The sequence below is a fragment of the Chrysemys picta genome, chromosome 22, assembly GCF_011386835.1.
Source record: "Chrysemys picta bellii isolate R12L10 chromosome 22, ASM1138683v2, whole genome shotgun sequence".
Lineage (NCBI taxonomy): Eukaryota > Metazoa > Chordata > Testudines > Emydidae > Chrysemys > Chrysemys picta.
Window position 1 is genome coordinate 6,456,531 of NC_088812.1, and position 6,470 is coordinate 6,463,000.

Consider the following 6,470-nt stretch of genomic DNA (forward strand, 5'->3'; position numbering starts at 1 on the left):
CGGCAACAAAACAGTCCTGGAGGGTCAGATGCCTTGGTTTGGAAGGTCCTTGGCTCTGGGAGGGTGTGAGGGATTGCAGGAGGGGAACAGCATATCTAGGATCCATGGGAACGAATTCCCATAGTGTTTGCATGGACAGTAACCCTGTCCCACACAGGAAAGCCAGGGACGGTAGCTCCACCCCACTCTGCCCAGATCCTCCTGACCCAATCGCTCTCCATAGGGTTATTGTAACGGGATCTCTCCATCTGCCTTTATCCAGGTTACTGACCTTTAAAGCCATCGCCCAGCTCTTCATTCTGGGCTGCACATGGAGTCTTGGTCTCCTCCAAGTCGGCCCAGCAGCCACGGTCATGGCGTATTTATTCACGATCGTCAACAGCCTGCAGGGAGCCTTCATCTTCTTGGTGCACTGTCTCCTCAATCGCCAGGTAATGCCCACGGTCCGTCAACGCCCACCCAGCACCTTCACTGGCCTCGTGGTGGCCATCTCTGATCTTCTCCGAGTTAGTTACATAGTGCAGTGACCGTGTCCCTTGCTCTCCAGGTGAGAGAGGAGTACAGGAGATGGATCAAGGGATTCCGAATGTTCAGCACGAAATCTCAGACATACGATCTATCCATGTCTGCTGTCCTCACCACCAGCACCAACACGGTAAGAGGTTCTCTGCTCTGTTCCAATACCTGTCTGTGACAGAGTCATCTCTAGCTGGGTCTCATTACTGCTCTAAAGGTGCTTTCCACTTTCCTGGCACCTCCGCGTTCCCTTCCCTTGGCTCTCCTGGGAGCTCCAGGGGTCACTCACTGTGGACTAGGCAGGCATTGGCTCTTGCAGTGTAATGATCTGAATAGATCAGATTGTCCCCTGGGATTGAATCCTTGTCAGTGCAGACGGATCATCCCCAATGAGCAGTCAGCACTGTGAAGAATTTCCCTTGGCTCCATTATCCCTATGGGTCAGGATCCAGGGGCTTCGTGTGTCGCCTTCCAGAAACAATTGGTCAGTTTTCACATAACACTCTCAGTGGCCTTGGAACCTATTGTCATTTTTCTGCTTTTCTTGCCAGGTGGAGTTGGCAGCAACCAGGGTCAGGTTCAATACGTAGGGGTTCCAATACAAAACCAAACCGGCTGGAGCCCCCTGTGACGTTGCGCTCCATATGCTTTATGGAAATATGCTCATGAATATGACATAACTGGAATATACTTTACGCTAAATACCCCTTGCAGGGTGTCTTTAGAAAGCTTATCTGCTAAGTGTGTTCATCCTATTTGTTTGCATGTATTATTTCTATATCTGGAGTTAGGAGAATAAGATATAAACTTATATGATGAAAAACATATTAAGTGGAGGCCATTAAGGGTGTTCCAAAACAAATCAGTTGTGAATGGCCTTAATTACTTGAAAGCCTCCCTGTGTACGCGTGGGCCAGCCCATGGGGAATGGAGACTAGGGCTCTTACAGTGACTTGTGCCCATGTCACCTGATAACAAAATCCATCTTAAATCATGTATTTTCCATTTAGAAGGAGGGATGGAGGACCCAGAGAGACAAAGTCTGCAGCTCTGGGGGAACGGTCTAGACCCTGGCTCTCTGTTGCAGCAGGCTAGCGTGTCTGGCTCAACGAGGCAGGGTTCTGGAGTCCCAAGCTGGCAGGGAAAACATGCTCAAAGGTAATGTCAGCAAATCAGGTGACAGTCCCAAGGGGATCTCTGTGACTGAACCCGTCACACCCCCACCCAGTAATCTGGGAAAATTTCAGACCACCCCAGGTGCCTCTAAGAGGCAATACATCCCTTCTCACAAGCACTGAGTCTGTGTAAAAAGGGGAAAGAAATCTGGCAGTAATCTGGGAATCCCCACAACCACAATTTGAAAGCTTGTGACCATGAGTAAGGCAAAGATATTTTTAATAAAAATCACGGCCAGTCGTGGGCAATAAACAACAATTCACGGAAGCCTGTGACCTGTCCTGACTTTCACTAAAAATATACTGACAAAACGGGGAGGCAGGTTCAGGTCAGTGCCCACTGCTGCTGGAGCTCCGGGGTCCCCCACCACTGCTGCCCCACTTCGAAGTCCCCTGCTCCTCATGGCAGCTGAGCAGTTGTGGGGGATCCCACCCCCTGCGGAGGGAGCTCCAGTTCCCCATCACCTGCGGCAAGTGGGAGGTCTAGGGTCCCCCACTGCCCACCAGGGGCTGGGCTGCCGCAGGGTCCCCTCACCCTCCACAGTAGCTGAGAGCTCCAGGGGGATCCCCCGTCTTTCCACTGTGGCTGGGCAACTGCAGAGGGTCCCCCGCCACCAGCCACAGGGGAGCCAGTGACACTCGGTGGTGGAGACGGCCTTCCCCATCCACGCCACCATGCCCCACGCTGACCCCTTCCACAGCATCAAGAAGATAAGCAATGCGGCCGAGCCCCTCGCGGAGCAGCAAGGTAGAGCCCAGCGCAAGCATCCAGGGGGTGGCCCTGTGGCCTTCCTCCCCCATCAGGCTACGGAGCTCCCCGCCCCCTCGTCAGTTCTAGGGTGGGGATTATTGAGGGATAGACCTAATTGGAGGGGAAAGGCCTCATATTCGTGACCTCCATGATATAATCATAGCTGTATCCATGAGCAAACTCCTACCCCAGAATATATTGGGCAGTGTCCTTTGCCTCAGTTTCTCCCCTTGTGCTGTGACTCACTCACTCATGCCCGTCACCCCAATCGGGGTATGGGCCGCCAACCACAGCTCTCCAGAGTCCTCTATCCTGGGCCATTTGCTCTAACTGGCTTTGCCCTTTCCTTCCCCTGCACCTCACTCACAGTTGCTGTCCTTGGTCGGCGAAGGCCCAGAGTTCAGACCATTCATGTGAATTCAACTCTTGCCAGTGGGGTGGGAGGTGGGGAGATGGCATCAAGAAATGCCTCGGCCGCTGCTGCCACCACCATGTATACAACTGAGATCTGGTCTGACCTACAGACCTCTATCGGTATAACTACGTCGCTCAGTAAATCCACACACCCCCACCCTCTGTTCGACATAGTTATACCAACCTGACCCCATGTGTAGACACCGCTGTGTTGGCAGGAGAGCTTCTCCCATCGACACAGCTACCGCCTCTTGGGGAAGTGGATTAACTACACCCATTGGAGAAGCTCTCTCCCGTCAGCTTAGAGCGTCTCCATTAAACCACCACAGAGGCACAGGGTGCAGTTGTGCCGATGCAGCGTGTTAAGTGTAGACATGCTCTAAGGCTCAGCGGCTAGACCTGGTTCTCAGTGATTTCAGCTCTAGCGAACACATAACAAAACAAGGACTCTCCAGTGTGTCTGATCAGCTCTGCCTTTACACAGTGGCGAGGGAGAAGGTGAAATGGCATCTAGGACTGTTTAGGCAGAGCCCACACCCCTGGATACAGACATCTGCCCCCACCCTCTTTCTCTCTCACTCTCACGGGGATCTGGCATCCCCACCCTCCTGCTTAGCGAGTGAGTGTCAATCAGGGCAGGCTACGCACAGTTCTGCTGCCCTTTCCTCACACAACCAGGGTGACAACATGCCATTCCCCTGCACTCCCCACTAAAGTGATTTGTAACCCAACACCCGCCAAAAGGGATCACTTTGGCAAAGCAGTTCCCTCCGCTGAGTTCCTAGGCACAGTAGTTGCTGAATTTCTTCCCCCAGCTCATCACTCCACATCAGAGGGGAGCTCAGTCCAACCCCACTTACACAGCAATGAAGAACGTGGAGGGGAAGTGGAGCCTTGCATGTCAGAAACACCTCCCTGCTCCCGCCCAGCTCCAGACACTGCAGCCTTCGCATGGGAGAGGAAGCTTCTGGTTCATTACAAACAGCTGATTTCTGCTCCTCAAGGTGGGGGAAGGGAGCAGGTTCTGTCTTTCCTGGGCGTGGGAACCCTGTTAGAACCACCCCCAGCAGCTGGAATATTCCACAGAAAAATCAGGCGTAACCCCATTGAATTCAGTAGAGTTACTCCTGCCCTGCACCCCGGTAAATGAGAGCAGTAGCTGGCCCACCTCAGCACCACACTGGTGTCCCACAGCTCTGACTCATCTCCCAAAGCCCTGGGAAGTGGCCAGTCTCCAATCTTAAGGGTGGATTCTCAGGGGAAGGAATAACCGACGTCCTGGTCAGGAACCCAGAGGGGCATCATCCCTAGGACATTACAAGGCCTGGTGGTTGAGGAGATATCAAGATCTTTTCACCTCCAGAGCAGCAGCTGAGCCCTTGTTGAGGAGAGGGGCCAGACCCGCCTGTGTTGGACCTGCTGTGACAGTGTACCCCCATAAGGCTTTATGTGGGGGGTGCTTATAAATGTATGTATGGCATAACTGGAATATGTTTTGTGCTGCCTGTGCCATGTCATATATCTCCGTAATGGTTATGGTCTACTAGATCTATTCATCCTCTTTGTACACATGTATCATTTTCTACTTGAGGGTAAGAATATGGGCTGTATGCTTGCTTGGTTTCTAAGTGAACTTTGTGAGGCATTTGGTCAGTTTCTTTAGGAAGGAATTCGCCAGGTAAAGACTGACTCATGCAGGGACATGTGACTTGCCCAGGTGACTCCAGAACTCCATCTTGGAGCTGGACTTTGCATAGGAGGGGGGGGGGTCTCCACCCACAAGAGAGAGTCTATTTAAACCCGTGGGAGACTCCTCCATTTTTGTCTTCAGCTGGCTAAGGAAGGAACCTCTCCACCCCCTCAGGATACTTGAAGGGAACTGGAACAAAAGACAGTAACTACAGGGGGTGCGAGTGATTGCTGGACCCAGGCTAAAAGGAGATTAGCCTGTAAAAGGGAGCATTCTGGAACCGGTGAGGAACTTATCTGTATTTAGTTTGATTAGACATAGATTTGCACATTTTATTTTATTTTACTTGGTGACTTACTTTGTTCTGTCTGTTACTACTTGGAACCACTTAAATCCTACTTTGTTTTTAATAAAATCACTTTTTATTTAGTAATTAAATCAGAGTATGTATTAATACCTGGGGCAGCAAACAACTGTGCAGATCTCTCTAGCAGTGTTATAGAGGGCGAACAATTTGAGTTTGCCCTGCATAAGCTTTATACAGGGTTAAACGGATTTATCTGGGTTTAGACCCCATTGGGAGTTGGGCATCTGAGTCCTAAAGACAAGCACACTTCTGTGAGTTGTTTTCAGGTAAACTTGCAGCTTTGGGGCAAGTGATTCAGACCCTGGGTCTGTGTTGGAGCAGGCGGGAGTGTCTGGCTCAGCAAGACAGGGTGCTGGAGTCCTGAGCTGGCAGGGAAAACAGGAGCAGAGGTAGTCTTTGCCAGGGCCGGCTCTAGGATTTTTGCCACCCCAAGCAAAAACAATTTTGGCCACCCCCGCCCCCGGCCCCGTCCGCGGCTACTCAAAGTCTCCCCCTCCCTCCCAGGCTCTCAAACCTGGGAGGGAGGGTGAGCAGCGGCACGCGAATCAGGTGTTTCGCGCACTGTGGCGGTGAGCTAGGGCGGCCGGGGCACATTTTTAGGGGCGGCAGGGACGGCATTCTAGCGCCTAAAAATGTGCCGCCCCAAGCACCAGCTTGTTTTGCTGGTGCCTAGAGCCGGCCCTGGTCTTTGCACATCAGGTGGCAGCTCCCAAGTGGGTTTCTGTGATCCAACCGGTCACACCTGCACCCCTAGACTATCTACCTCTTCTGTAGCTCATTTCCTCAGAAGGTCTCAAAGTCCTTTACAAAGGAGGCCATTATCAGTGTCCCCATGTTACATAAGGTTCCTGGGAAGCAAGTGGCAAGTTTTGGAATTGAAGGGCTGGGAAGCGCAGTCCCTGGGGATTGTTAGAGAGTGTTGGCAGCTTCTCCACACCCAAGTCGGGTGACATGGAGCTGAGCTGTATCCACACTACAAAGCGTTTGGGCTCTGACTTGCATCTCAGTGGGGCTTTGGCTCTGACCCCATCCCCTAGCAGGCTCTGCAGGCCTGAGTCAAACTAACTTCTGTGTGGACAGAAGTGGGGCTTGGTCTTAAGCCTGAGTCAGAGCTGCGGCTTAGTATGCTGTAGACATACCACTGGGGTCTACCCTCCGGCAGGGCCAGATTTCCAAAGAGGCATAGTAGGCACATGTCTAGGGGCACCGGGCGCTCTAGGGGCACTTTACCTCTCTCATACTATGCACAACACAAAGGTCAGTTGTAGACAGGGGAGGCACTGAAGATGCTGTGCCTAGGGCCGCGTAAGGTGTAAATCTGGCCCTGCCCTCTGGGGCTTGAGATCCGCCATTTTAAAGTTACAAACTCCTGTGAAAACACCTCTCAGGCACCACAGGGCTATCGCCACTCGCTTCTCCACTGTCAGGGCAGGTCTCACCTTGGTATTCCTGTGCTTCAGGGCAGGGGAAAACAACTCACAAAGTTCCATGGAAGTGGCCTTATGCATGGAAAAGTTTCGCAGCCACTGGGAATCACCCCAGACCTGCAACACTATG

The 6,470-nt window shown here is 52.3% G+C and overlaps 1 long non-coding RNA gene across 1 annotated transcript; it reads left to right on the forward strand.

Annotated features, from left to right (window-relative positions):
• The first annotated feature begins 79 nt into the window (after positions 1-79).
• On the forward strand, positions 80-4,955 carry LOC135977103 (uncharacterized). Its single transcript, XR_010594454.1, has 3 exons — positions 80-431; positions 548-655; positions 1,068-4,955. It is a non-coding gene; the product is annotated as an uncharacterized LOC135977103 (long non-coding RNA).
• Positions 4,956-6,470: the final 1,515 nt, after the last annotated feature.